The sequence below is a fragment of the Rhinopithecus bieti genome, unplaced genomic scaffold (genome assembly GCF_001698545.2).
Source record: "Rhinopithecus bieti isolate Rb0 unplaced genomic scaffold, ASM169854v2 scaffold_4654, whole genome shotgun sequence".
NCBI lineage: Eukaryota > Metazoa > Chordata > Mammalia > Primates > Cercopithecidae > Rhinopithecus > Rhinopithecus bieti.
Genome location: NW_016804499.1, coordinates 1,402,379 through 1,417,054, shown reverse-complemented (window position 1 = coordinate 1,417,054; position 14,676 = coordinate 1,402,379). Strand labels below are relative to the sequence as shown.

At 49.1% G+C, this 14,676-nt stretch overlaps 1 long non-coding RNA gene across 1 annotated transcript in view; it reads left to right on the top strand.

Annotated features, from left to right (window-relative positions):
- Window positions 1-14,676, top strand: part of LOC108527492 (uncharacterized) — a 150,483-nt gene that overhangs the window by 105,953 nt on the left and 29,854 nt on the right. Inside the window, exon 3 of the long non-coding RNA XR_001884826.1 lies at window positions 2,194-2,263. This is a non-coding gene — a long non-coding RNA (uncharacterized LOC108527492). The remainder of the gene's footprint in view (window positions 1-2,193; window positions 2,264-14,676) is intronic.

The following is a 14,676-nucleotide window of genomic DNA, read 5'->3' as shown; positions in this document are numbered from 1 at the left end:
ACAGAAAACAAGCCCAGAGACCACAGGGGACCTTCGTGTCTGCCCCAGAGGAAATAATGTGGCCATATTCACACAACCAGTCTTGCAGGGAAGCCCCAGATACAAGGAAAATAGAAGAAGAGAGCATGCCATTACTGTTGAAAGTTTAATTATAATGATTTAAGGCTATCAATCAAGTTTAACTGGAACAAAACACGTCTGCCTTTTAGCTTCTGAGACTCTTGCCCTGTGGAAAATATTTCCTTCATGGAAATTTTTAGTTTCACATTAGGATCTACATATTCGGTAAAATGCCATCCATTACCCCCCAAATTAGCATAAAATATTCTTTTCCCCAGAGAGGATGTGAAAAATCTTTGAGGTTGTCAGTTACCATAACCACTGGGTTCCAGTATTTATTTGCGTTCCTACTTTGGTCTCTTTTCAATGGACAGGCCCTTTACGGCTTCCTTCCTGTTTCTACCAGCGGAAATTGAACAGTAAAAATGGTAAATAACTTGGTTCTACCAGTTCCCAAGATTTAGATTCTTTCTTTTATATATTCTCTTAAAAATCAATTCAGCTATGGCACTTTCTAAAAATAAAATTTAGCCTTGCCTTTATTGTTCGCCTAGCTTTGTGTTAACCTGTTTGAAGAATTTATGACAATGAGCCATTTCCAAGGAACATCGCTGGGTTGACTTTCCCAAATGCTTGCGGACTGGGTTTGCAGCACAGACCCACTCTGATTTGAAACGTCCAGTTTCCTATAAGTGCTCTCAAAATGTACATTTATTAGCAACGTTCCCCAAATGGTAAATTTTGCATTGGGATTATTTCAACAGGGGCCCCCTTGTTTTTCTTCACTGCAGCTGTGGAGTGTCAGCTGCTGTGGTCTTTATCCAGAAGGCAGAAGGAAGAAAATGGCACCAGGGCTTTTGAAGTACAAACAGGGAAGCTGTTGTGTCAAGTGTCCAGTAATTAACATCCATCATTCAGCCACAACAACAAAACCCACCACAACACCTGAGGGACGATACTGGGCTCCGTGGTGCGAACCCCGAAAATCCGAGACAGGTCTCAGTTAATTTAGAAAGTTTACTTTGCCAAGGCTGAGGACACACACTTGACACAGCCTCAGGATGTCCTAACAACAGGTACCCAAGGTGGTCAGAGCACGGTTTGCTTTTACACATTTTAGGGAGATACAAGATATCAATCAACATGGAAAATGGACATTGGTTCAGTCTAGAAAGGTGGGTCTGGGAGGGAGCTTCCTGGTTCATAGATAGACAGGAGACAAACTTGCATTCTCTTGAGTTTCTGATTCACCTCTCCAAAAGAGGCAATCAGATACACATTTACCTCGGTGAGCAGGGGGATGACTTTGACTAGAATGAGAGGCAGGTTTGCCCTAAGCAGTTCCCAGCTTGACTTTTCCCTTTAGCTTAGTGCTTTTGGGGGTTCATGATATTTTCCTTTCTCAACATCTTCAGTTATGAGAATGAGAATTACCTGGTTCAGCACGGGCTGCTTAGGAGAGGCCTGGGGCAGAAAGTCTCAGAGTTTAAAAGGATCTGAGTTACTGGAGCCCTGAGCCCCTTTGGCGCTCCCATCTATCCCTGCAATGACTTGACCCTGGCAGCTGAGGAGCCAGGCCGATTCTCAAAGAATCACCTGGGTCTTGTAACAATGCAAATGCGAGTTGAGTGGATCTGGGTGGGGCTGTGTTTCTCCGAAGCTCCTCCGGGCAGGGAGAAGCTCTGGCATCTGCTTTCAGTTCTCTCCCTGTGGTTTTGTCCAGAAGCTACTGGGCGAGGCCTCTTCTTGAAGCATCCTGGCACCTGCGCGGATGCTCCCCTCTGCACTCTGGCCAAAAATAGCCCAAAACGAGGTTTTATTCTAAGCCCTCTGCATGGCTCCACTCTCAAATTCTAGAACCAGCTGCCCCAGGATTTCTCCAGTCAGTAAGTATCTACGTGCTTTTGTTATTAGCCTAAACACGCAACTCTCTCTCTCACTAAGCCCCTACTTGCTCTCAAGGAATTCCCCTGTGGCAAGATTCTGTTCTTCCTGAATACTTTAGGACTCACCCAGGAGATGTCACACACGTATCCACGGAGCTTTCCTACTGTCACTCGGCACCATGACCAAGGGGTTCCCCAGCGGGTACCAGACCCCGTTCTGAAATGGAGTTTGTTCTTCCTTTGACAGGAGATACTGCTGCAGTCACCGCTTCTCCAACAAGGACCCTGATGGCTTTCCCTGAACAGGCTCGTGGGGCGTAAGTGTGTCTCCTTCACATTACACTAGACTGAGGTGGGGTTTCACAGAACTTTGGGTTAAGGTGGGAGCTGGTTCCAACTTGTTGGAAGAATTGTTTTGAGGGTGCGCTTGGAGGCCTGGAAAGAACATGAGCTGTGGAGTCGAACATCACAGCCCAGTGGTAGGTGGCATTATGTGCTGGGCCTGCCAGAGCAGCCTGTCAGGGAAAACCTTCAGAGACAGCGTCATAGCAGGTGTGCACACCCCGCTACACGTTCATCTCAGGGTGAGCTGTTGGACCCTCAGGCTACGGGACTGCTGTGCCCCATGGTCAGGGTGGCATCGGCTCCTCCTCCCCTGGAACAGTCAGGGACTGGGGAGCCACGTCTGGATTTGTAGTTGTATAGGGTGGAAGTCTGCAGCAAAGTTTGCCCCATCTTGTGGCTTGCAGGCATGATGGCTTATGTGCATGTGTGCATGTAAGTGTGTGGTGGGTTCCCAAAATTGATTCCTAAGCATTTGGCTGTGCCCACTTTGAAGGAGGTCACCTCTGTATTTTGGGAGGGATCCTGCTTCAAAGGCGTGGGTCTTTAATGCGGATATTTGAGGCACCATGTGAGGGCAGGCAAGGCCCAGAGTGTCTCAGGTGGGTCCATGTGGAGGATGGGAGGACCCAACTTCCTGGCTCCGACTGCCCAGCAGGCGTTTGTCTGCAGACCCTGCTTCAGCAGGGAGAAGCTACAGAAATGCCACCCCCTGGGCAGGATAGGAGACTCTGATCCTGATGTGAGTGATGGCGTGTGATCTCCCCTGCCCTGAATCTGGCATAGAAATCCCCTCTCATCATAACACTCTCACCAAATCTTGCCTCTCCCTTTGGCACAATATGGCTTTTCTTTTTAGAAAATCAAAGGTATGCATGTTCAGAGCATAAGATGTCAATAGCACTCCCAGGCTTCCAATGAAAACAATAATGGCTCCCTACCTCATAGCCCCACTGCTGATTCCTGCTCTCGGGTGGCCGCGTCTCTCACCTGCCTTGGCCGCGTCTCTCACCTGCCTTGCCTGCATCTCCCTGCATTTGAGTCTACAGATGACCCAGGACATGTATTGGTTTTCCATGTGAGCTGGGATCATTGATGGGGAGTTCCCTTTCTCCCAGCTCCTCCCACTCCTTCCTCCTTCCGTCTACACCTCTTCCTCTCAGTTCAACATCATGATGTCGCCATTTTGGGTGGAGTCAGTATTCCTCATTTATGTTATTTGAACTGTGTTACTTTTATTCATAGTTGAGTCATTGTATAATATGATTGCTTTTCCTTTTGTACAAGTTTTCCTTCTTTAAATCAATAATTGCCTCTTTCTTGTTGTTTGCTTAGCTTTCTAAATACCTATCATGAATTCCTTCCCAACATCTTCCATAGAAACGAACATTTCCTTGGAAGAAGTCCGTGCACATTCTGTGCTTGGTCAGTTGTATGTAGCCTGTTGCTGTTACTGTCATCAGTGCTGTTCCTCTTGTGGTTTCTTGGCTGCTCTGCTGCCACCTGGGTCAGGCTGGTCCCGAGGCCTGTGGCTCAGCTCTCACCCGAGGCCTCCGTCATTCTGTCCTGTGAATTCATGTCCTCCTTCTTCCATCCTGATTCCATGTGTTCCCGTTTCTCGTCCTCCACTCCTCTGGCTTATGATTGCACTCAACTGTGTGTCTCCTGAGGCCTTCCTGAGGAAGAATGCCTGGGAAGAAGCATCCCAAGGCTTCCACACGTGACCACCCACAACTCCATGCTCACACTTCGTTGACAGGTTAGCTAGGTATAGAATTCTAGGCTGGAAGTCATTTTGCCTTGATTCTGAAGGCATTGCTTCATAGTGTAGCAATTGAGAAGCTGTATGACATTCTGTTCTCCGTGCTTTTATGTGAGGCGTGTTTTATTTTTCCCTCTGGGAAGATTCAGGATGTTTTCTGAAATGTCAACTTGATATGCCCATTGCCACCATAGGCAGTGTTGTGATTGGTGGAGAGATGCCAGCAGTTTCAGTTAAAAACATAAGTAGACAGAGTCTTAGATCATTTCTCGGAATTTCCCACACCCAGTGTGGGATGGGAACAGCAGTGACACCCGAAGTGTCCAAGAGAGGCAGAGAAGGAATGAAGCAATGCACTGGCTCCTAAGGGACTTCACGAATGGGACAAGGGACAAGTGGTGGTGACACAGCTGGGCCAGATGTGAAGACCTGGCAAGAATAATGATTGGCTCAGAAGACGTGAGTGGAGAGAGATGAGGCATGGATGTCTCCTTGCTCAATTTCTTGGCACCATACAAAACCCCTAGTACTTATCCCCAACCCCAGGGGTAACAGGGAAAATAACAAATGTATTGGGATTGGTGTGCTATCACTCTGCAAAAATGGGCACTTAAAATATTACTTAAATTTAGTTACAGATAAAAGTAAGAAATAATATTTCTTGTACATCTAAAATATGAACAGAGATTTTGCTTGCTGTGAAATTAAATATACTTATATCTGTTTCTTCTATAAACTCCTTAAGGGCAAGAAATGGGTCTTATTTATTTTTGATATCCTCAGAACTTGGATCATTTTAGGGGCCAAAACATTGTTTACTGAATTTAACCAACAAAGAGGATACAAAAGACTCTGGCTGCTGGAATCCCATTTGCTTGGTGCATTTGGTTCAAATTCATAGGACTCACCCATTTGCTCAGCCTGTCCTGCCCTGTGGGGTGAACCTGGAGTCCAGGGGAAGGCTGGAAATGCATCTCCCTGTTCTCCCCAGCCTCCCTCCTAAGGCAGGGCCTCAAGCCACAATGCAGGTCTGGTGCAAAAGGGACTTTCTGCCCCAGAAAGACAGAGTTGGTCATTTTGTCCAGCTTTCTCCTGGCAGTGTTTCCATTCACCGGCTTATGCCTCTCAAATGACACAGATGTTTTCAGAATGCCTTCTCCTTGCAGCTTTACTCCAGCACCCCTAGCTAGGAGCAGGGTGCTCAGCAGCCCCAGAACTTGGCATAGTGTTGGGTACAGAGCAGGCTGTTTGCAAATGTTTGTTGGATTAATTACTCGTTTAGTTAAACAAGAGAATACAAGTCATTCCTCCTAAGGAAATGAGCACTGGTCAGTAGGCAGTCACCCTGTGCAAGCCCCTGACACTTCTACAGGGCAGATGCTGGGAAGGATGAACATGCAGAAGTGGAAGAACAGGGGGTGGGAGGAAAGCCTGGGCAGGCTCAAGGCCAGTCTCTTCCCTCCACTCTAGCAGACTGTGAGCATGGGACACCCAGCCCTGCTTGGATATCGGGGCAGCAGTATGTCTTCCTCTTTGCCTGCTGGCTCTCAGAAGCTCAGGCCTCTGTCTGGGGACATCCAGTGGCCAAGTGCTTCACTGCTGGGCTTCCCAGAGGACAGTCCTGAGCCGGGCCCATATTCAGGCCAGTCCTGTAGCCATAAAGGGACATCTTCATTGGTGGGCATGGCGTAATGCGGTAATCTGGTGTTTTCTCATAAGTTGACTTCACAAACCAATGAATTCACATTTCCAAGAACATGTCACTGGCCTCTTTCCATGAGACTTAAAAGGAATTAATTGGTCATTTCTGAAACAAAGTGCTAAATCATATGGTAACACCCCATGAAGCTCCCAGAACGCAAAAGAACAGCCCTGTATGCCGGAAAGGCTCGTGAATGCGGTTCCTCTCCCAGCCATGAGTCAGGGCCCTCAGTGTGGTGTGGCTTTCATCGGGAAGCCATGAGCTCAGAGGGAGCAGCGGCTAGCTGTCCGGCCCGCACGGTGCCTGCGCTGCCGTCCAGGTGAGCTGCCTGGGCAGGACAACACTGACAGACGCGGCTCCCTGAGCCTGGAAGCTGCACCTCACCTCAGCTGGAGATTTGGGAATTGGGGCCTGAATCATCCCCCAATCTTCACGTCAGCCTGAAGGTTTCTGTACTGAAGCAGGAAGCTACGTTTATGAATACTTCAGATCCTCCTTGGGGTCGGAGCCGCTTTATGAATACCACCATCACAGGTGGGAAACATCTTTAGGCAATATTTAGAGATCCTGTAAAAGATTTTTATTTTTATCATAAATTCCTAGTGTCCTGTGCAGTCTCAGTATTTTAAGATGCTTGTTGAATGTGAGTTAAAGCTGCGGATGATTCCATTGACATGGACCACAGTGGACCGTCAATCAAGGGGCTGCTGTCCTCTTGGTGACACCAGGCCCAGGTTCTCACAGAAAGGCTCAAGAGCAGGCCCTCTGGTCTCACTCCGCTGGGTAGGAGTTGACTTTGGATCCCACCCACTGTTGGGAAAGGGACGCCTCGTGGCCACCGGAGGAAGCCAGCCTTCAGAGATACAGGACGGAGTGCTTTGCCTGCTCCAAGCACAAAGCCCTTCTGACTTCACAAATGCATCAGACCAGACACAGCTGAACTTTGCCTGGAAAAGAAATCGTATGTTGAAGCATTAAGGCTAAGAAAAATATGATTCAATGTGTATTGTGCTCTGTGATTTCTGAGCTCTCGGCCTGTTTCTGAGCTCCACCCTGCTGGGGAGAGCAGACAAACCAGCGCAGCTCGGCTTGGGGACTACACAGCTTGCTTCATTTAAACGTAGCCTCCACACGGCCCCCAGCCAGATTCTCATGTGATTTTTATGGAAATTCTCTCATAGAGTTATAGATATGTCCTATAACCCCAAACCATTTCCTTCGTGTGTTTATCCCGCTGCTTCCCACTGTCCCATCTGTGGTGCACCCCGGGAGCCCCCTCTGCTCCCCACATCCTGCTCCATGGGGAGTGGAGGGAAAGCCCAGACGGTCCTCTACTGCTCACCAGGGCTGGGGACCTTGGGAAATGTACTTTATTTTTCTAAGTTTCAATTTCCTCATCTGTAAAATAGGGATAATAACGTACTTACCCAAGTGACATAATTGAAATGAATCTCTTAGTCTAGCACCTGGCATGTGCTATGTGAGGCCTCCATTTTAACTATTATTATTATTTTCATACGGGGGCATTTGCAAAGAAAAACACCAGCCCATGGAGTTAACGTCTTTCAAATGTTTTGGGGAACTCCCCAGGGCGAAACTTTCTCTGCAGATTGTATACAGATCTTACCACCATCTAAAACAGGGGCCTTGAGACCCACGGACGATCTGTGGGCACCTCGGCACAGGAGAGGGCCTTCCCTCCACTTCCCCAACCCCTCAGTCCTCTCCACGACCTACTTCCAATTTCATCAATGGGATAAATGATGTAACTGCAGATGTGCTTACTAGGAAACACTCGATTAATAAGGCAGATAATATAAAACACAGAAAACAATGCTTTCTTGAGAACATCTATCTCATAGGTTACCTCAAAGGCTGTGATTTCAGCAGGATCTTTCTGTGAAAGATCTATCTACCCCCTCTCCAGTGGACCCGTTATCATTACAGAATGTTCACTAGTCATGTCTTTCAGTTGAGTCATTGCAGGCCTTTGCTGAAATGCAAATTTTATCTAGGAGGAAAAGTTCAAACTGCAATGATCGCTGAGCCTAGCCTGAGATTTCACACTGTCTGTTACCCACCGAATGGAGGAATGAGCATGTGAGTTTTTATGACTAACAACACCCCGACGCACAGGCTTCAGAAGCAAGTATGAACATCATAGAGATGAAATCCCCACCCTCTCTCTCTCTCCTGCCCTTCCTTCATATCTTCCTTCTTTCCCTCCTTGTATATGAAGATATTGGCACTACCACCGTCAGTTCCTATTGTGAGGGATAATGCTTAAAATCTTAGGGAAATTGAACACTTGAACAAAAGATTTTTAGTAAAGCAATTTTACTTTTGAGCAGAGGGGTGTCTCTTTGGCCAGTTGCCATGAGAGTACACTTGAACAAAGGGCATGAGAGCCTTTATTTTTGACACAAGTTCTGCCCCTGTACTCCTTTCTTATTGGCTGGGTTTGGGTCGTACAATCTAAACTAATCTCGGTTAGCTAAACATTTGATTTTTTTAGATAGGGTGGGTACGTAAAAGAAAGTGGAAAGAAAGGGGAAGGGGGTGTCTGTAACGAGCTAGAAAGTGTTTTTTTTTAAATAAGGAAAGGAATGTAAGTTGGTACTGATAATGCTTGGCACTGAGGCGGGCCTAGGCATCTAACAAAGGCAAAGAGGAAAAGGAGAAAAGAAGAAAAGGGGGGGGGGGGGGGGGTACTAGGAATTAAAGAACAAAAGATGATCAGATTATTTGAAGAGAAACCCCATTATATCCCACACCATGGCCAGGGCAGAATCCTAGAGATCAGGGAGAGATGATTGGGGAAACATCATTGCTGGTTAATGTGGGAGAGCTGTGAAATGGAATCCAGGCGGGGAGCCTGTTGGGTCCAGGATGATTAGCTCACAAGAAGTAAAGTCAAAGTGAGTTACATGGGAGGACTAAGGATGCCTTGCTTAGATTAGATGGGGGTTTTCCGAAGGAAATTAATTTCTGAGGTAAAAGATGTGCTTGATTCTCAACACTTTGGGAGAAAACAAACTACAGTCGGGAGTGGAGGAACCCAGCCTTCCCCACTTCCTGCCTCTCCCACCCGGGGACAGAACTCATCAGCTCTCCTCCCCCCAGAGCCAGTGTTCCTACAGACGGAGACTTTAGAGAGATCCTGGGTCTATCGAGGCTACAGATTCCCAGGGCTCCAGGGCTCAGCACTTTTGTTGGGAGAGGCTGCACTTGTGAGAGAGGGGAAGTCTTTGAAGAAGCGGTGAACAATTCAGACAGGGTGGTGTGGGAGAAGGCGATCCTGGCAGAGGGACCCTGGTGAGTCAGGGCAGAGACAGGAAAACAATGAAACGGTGTGGCCCTTCCAAGAAACCGCAGACCAGTAGCATCCTGCAAACCACATGCTCAAAGCAGGACGTGGAGGGAGGGGAGAAGGACTGAAGGAGAAGTGGAGGTAGAGAGGCTGTCGGGGTGTTCAGGGCTGCTGGCAGAGGGAACCAGGTTGCTGCTGCTGGCTGGAAAGATCTGCTTGGGCTTTCAGTCTGGGTGAGGGAGCGAGCATCGGATGGAGGACTGAGCCAGGGCCTACCCTGAAGTCTGGATGAGCTGTTGTCACGAGCAGATGGGATGTCACCTGTCAAGATTGCCGTGTCAGGATGTGAGGTCCAGCAGTTTGGGGTTCTGACAATGTCCCGCGTACACAAAAGTGTGGATGATGGAAGGGCATGTGAATGGAGATGTAGTAGTCAAGAAATTAGGCTAGGCTTTCTTAAAAAAAAGAAAGTTTAGTTGAAATATAATTCGCATACCACATAATTCACCCATTTGAAGTGCTTTTTAGTAAATTCATAAAGTTGTGTGACCACCGCCACGATCTAATTTTAAAACATTTGTGTATCCCTAAAGGAAAATCCCATCCCCATTAGCAGCCACACCCTCTGTCCTCATAATCACACTCGCCTCCCAAGTTCAGGCAGCCCTGAGTCCACTTTCTGTCTCCAGAATTTGCTGGAGGCTCAGCTTTGGGCCCGTCACCTGTAGAGACATGGGTGATTGCTCCTCCATGAGGATCCCCGTGTGAGAAGTTCTGGCATTCCGTTCACCACTTCATCCTCAGAGCCTAGGCAGGCCTCTGATGGGAAGAAGCCTGTCCCCAGGCACTTGCTGAGCAGGGACCAGAACAGGATTGTGACTTGCGTTAAGAATCTCAGGAAATGGCTCTGAGCATCGATCGCTCTGGGGTGGAGGGAGAGGTAACAGCCATGAGATTTAGAGCTTTCCATCTGTCAATGCTGTGTTTTGAGCCCAAGCCAGTTCAGTTAAGTCCAGCTTGACTTGCTTTAGAGGCAGGGCCCCACGGCAGCAGTGTGAACACGTGCTGCAGAACCTGCGGCAACCCAAGTCAGCCTCATGGAAGGAACATGTTGTGGAAATAATGTGGGGCGCTAGGTGACATGCTCACCTTGTCATCAGAAGAGAAAGGACCACAACTGACCTGCAGTGCTTATGGAAGCAAAGCCCTGTCTGAACTCTCTGGTCTATGCTATGAGGTCCTTTCTTCCACGTTCTTTTGCATCTGAAGGACAAAATCTACTTTTAGAACACTTATTCACACAGAAGCAAAGCTACACAATTGCCAGAAATGCCCCTTTTCTGACAACATGGACCATCCTCTTTTGCCTCATCAGGATGACCATGGTTTCCTAACTGTCGGGGTGCAAACTCCTTTTTCCTGGTCCCCAGGCTGTGCAAGCATCTGCTGTGTCAACCTGCCACATGCATTGACACTGTGCACACAGACTTAGCCACCTGCTGCCTGTGTAATTCACCCACTTTGCCTTCCAGAGAGCAAGGTAACGCGAGGGCAGCAGGATGCTGGGAAGAGGGGAGGGGGACATTGTTGGTCCAGGGTCAGCTGTGACAGTCTAGCTCCGGGATGCAGTCGTCTTGCAGCCAAGGCAGCCGGTGTCTTTCTTACCTGTGAGTCTACACTTTGTTCGAGAAGCCACTTGCTCCTGGAATTTAACAATGTGGGATTATCTCATGAGAGCCGTGGTGGTAGTATGTGCAGAATGCCGGAGCCTCGCTGAGAAGGAAATGGGTGAGTGTGGCTTGGGGAATGAGGCAGCTTCAACGCACAGTCTGAATCTTCTGTGCCATTGTGAGGCAGGATAGGAACTTGCCATTCTTCCTTCCCAAAGTGGAGAGTCACAGAAGGTTCAAAGCATGGAGGAACATGAGTCAATTGCTTTAGGAAGACAATTCCGGGAGAGATAAGAAACTCAGCAGCCATGCAGGATGCTCTATTTGTGGACAGGATTTGTGACAAGCATTAACTTCTGGTGAAGGAGGCTGTGATGGAGCTTGCTGGTATTTCTCCAGTTCTTCCAGGGTGCTAGATATTTTACCCAGAACCATGGGTCTTGAAATAAAATAAAGACTGTATTTTGCAGCCTCTCTTGAAGGTAGTTGAAGTCATGAAACTGAGTTCCAGCCAATAATATATTTAAGCAGAAGAGTTGTGGGCAATTGTGGGTTGTTTTCCTTAGGAGACAACCAGCACCTGCCTGTGCCCCACCTCCAGGCACACCTTTCTCCTGCTGCTGACACCATCCTGAGCTCAGGGTGACCACCATGCCCCAGGGATGGGGAAGTGTGAGCTGAAGGGAGCCAGGGGCCAAGTCTCACAGAACACTGGGTTGTAAACAGCAAAGATGTCCACCTCTGTCTATTTTAAGTCACAGTTACTTGGTGGGGTGGCGGGGCTCTGTTATTTGCTCCAGACATAATTCTGAGTAATGAACAGACCACTTGGACCTTCTCTTCTGGAACAGTTTCAGAAGTCATGATGTGGCCGGGCATGGTGACCCACGCCTGTAATCCCAGCACTTTCGGAGGCCGAGGCAGGTGGATTGCCTGAGGTCAGGAGTTCGAGACTGGCCTGGCCAACATGGTGAAACGCTGTCTCTACTAAAAATACACAAAAAATCAGTTGGGTGCGGTGGCGGCGCACGTCTGTAATCCCCGCTACTCAGGAGGCTGAGGCAGGAGAATCGCTTGAACCTGGGAGGCGGAGATTGCAGTGAGCTGAGATCACACCACTGCACTCCAGCCTGTGCGGCAAGAACGAGACTCTGTCTCAAACAAAACAAAACAAAAGTAATGATGTGCCCAGCTGAAGAGCATCCAGACACACCCGAGCTCCCAACGCCCTCCCAGCACCAGCCAGCGGGCCCCCGTGCTGAGTCCCATCTCAGAGCTCCCCATGCGTCCTTTCAACCATGCATGTCTTCATGGTCCTTATGAATGGCAAAGGAAAGCAATCCTCCCAGTGAGTAAGAGGATCCCTTCGGTGTTGGGCCACAAAGCTGGCTCTGACACTCAGTCCTTTGTCACAGTCCCTGAGTCGAGTCCCCTTCCTAGAGAGGCTCTGTGTGGTCACTGAAGTGGAATGACAGCCGGAGCACACACCTGTGATCAAAGGAGGGTGGCTGTGCACAGCCAGTGCTGTGGTGTGTGGGGGCTCCATCTCTGTCTCAGCCTGGGCCTTCAGTGATGTGGGGCCCTTTGCAACCCCTGAGGCTCCTTGCAGAACAAAGGAGCTACTGAGGCAGCTGGCTGTGCTTGGCACCTCCCTGCCCCCACCCCACCTCCCATGTCTTTTTTTTTTTTTTTTTTTAATTTAAGCAGCTTCAGACTGCCATTCCATGTCTGTTGGGTTGAGGAAGGAAAATTGAAAATCTCTTTCTAGGATCTTTAAGATTAAAAGGTAAGGAAGAGGCAAGTCCCTGCGGTTGGACTGAGATGCCCTGCTGGGCAGGGGCTGCCCCCTCCCTCCTTCCTCCTTCTCCCCCTCCAGAAGCTGTTCTAGGAGGCCTCTGGACACCTGGTCCCACCTGATCACCTTTGGCAGTGGCCAAGCATCAGACCTTTACTTTCTGTGCATGCTGGAGACCTGTGAGGGGGAAGCAGCTCTGACATTCCTTAGTGGATTTTCACCATCATTTCTCATAAATGTTTCTTTACAGCAATCCACTTGTCAGGGAACCAGGCCTGGCAGGAGCGAAGGGCAGTGCACTTAGGGGCGGGTTCCCAGGAAACAACCTGTGGTTCTGGGGCCTGCTGTTTCCTGAGAAAGACCCGGCCTCACTCCCCAGGGCGCGCTGCTGTTGTTTCTGCAGACCCTCAGGGTGCACTGGTCAGCACGGCACTGGTATGCAGACTTCCTGGCCCTGCCTGAACCTCAGTTCTTTGAGTGGGTGATCCTCCATGCCGTTCGCTCTCCCTACTCTATCCCTCCGTCTCTGTGTTTGCCTCCTTAGCACACCACTCACTAGAGGAGGAGGAAACAGAGGCCCTGAGGCCTGGCCCCTGCCCTTTCTCTGGAGCTCCAGCATATCATGCTGTGAAGAAATGTTCCAGAGAGTGCAAAATGTACTCACGGAATTAAGATCTTTCAAACCCATATATATTCAGACAATGGACAGTGTATTTACAGAGCTTATAAACATGAGCTACCTGTGGTGCACCTCTGAGGTTCGCGGTAGCCAGGAGACACTGCCAACAGCTGACACTGGTGTTCCAGGCCGTGCTGAGGGCTGGATGGGCACTGACCCAGGGAAGAGGGAGAACGCAGAACAGATGCCCTCAGCATGGGCTGCAGGGGCTTGCTTCAGTATCTGTTTTAGCTGAGTGACCTCCGGCTCAAGCTATCTCCCCTCTCCAAGCCTCACTTCCTCCTCTGCAGAATGGGAGGTACAATCACGTCATTATTTAAATGGGATCAACCTGTGCCTCTTCAGCTGGTGCAGTCCCACTTCACATGACTGGAGGGTGGGGGGCTCCTTTTGGGAACTTTGGAAGTGGCAACAGTGGGCCCTGCCTCATCCGCATAGGTGGTAAATCATGTGCATGTTACTGGGCAGTGAAGACAGGCTCTCTGGTAAGGCCAATCCCCTGCGTGCCGCTGTGATTCTCAATGTTTTTCTACGGTTCAGCCTATGGCTGACGTTAGCCAAAGCTCTAGTTCCGGTTTGGATGCAGGAATCTGTTGTAGATTAACTCACATGTGGTCTCCCCTGGATCTTGTAGCCTCTTGGTCCTCCTGCCTTTGTGCCTCAGTTCCCTTATTTCTTGTCAAGGGACACCCTTGTCTACCCCCATCTACCTTGTCTACCCTCCCCCACCTACCCCAGGGGCCATTGCCTCCCAGGGCCACACTCTTCCTTCTTTTCTTTTTTTTTTTTTTTTTGGGGCGGAGTCTCGCTCTGTCACCCGGACTGGAGTGCAGTGGCCCGATCTCAGCTCACTGCAAGCTCCGCCTCCCGGGTTTGCGCCATTCTCCCGCGTCAGCCTCCCGAGTAGCTGGGACTACAGGCGCCCGCCACCTCGCCCGGCTAGTTTTGTATTTTAGTAGAGACGGGGTTTCACTGCGTTAGCCAGGATGGTCTCGATCTCCTGACCTCGTGATCCGCCCATCTCGGCCTCCCAAATTGCTGGGATTACAGGCTTGAGCCACCGCGCCCGGCCAACTCTTCCTTCTTTTCTAGCCAGTGATGGCCTCTGGTCCTTAGCAGCAATCAGAACTTATGGTATACACATAGTACACACACACACACACACACACACACACACACACACGCATGTCCACGCATGCATATGCACATGCACGTATGCATACATATACATGCATATGCAAGTATGCTCACACATACATATGCACATGCACACACCAAATGCACAGACACATACACATACATATAATGTACATGCATGAAAGACTTACGGAAATCTCCCGCTTTGTATTGTACCAACACACTGGGAAGCAAGTCTAGGTCAAGGGCCATTTCTCAGACTTTAGTAGATATCCATGCAATGACTTGACATATTTCTCATGCATATTTTCTCTTAAATATTCCAAGAAGAAG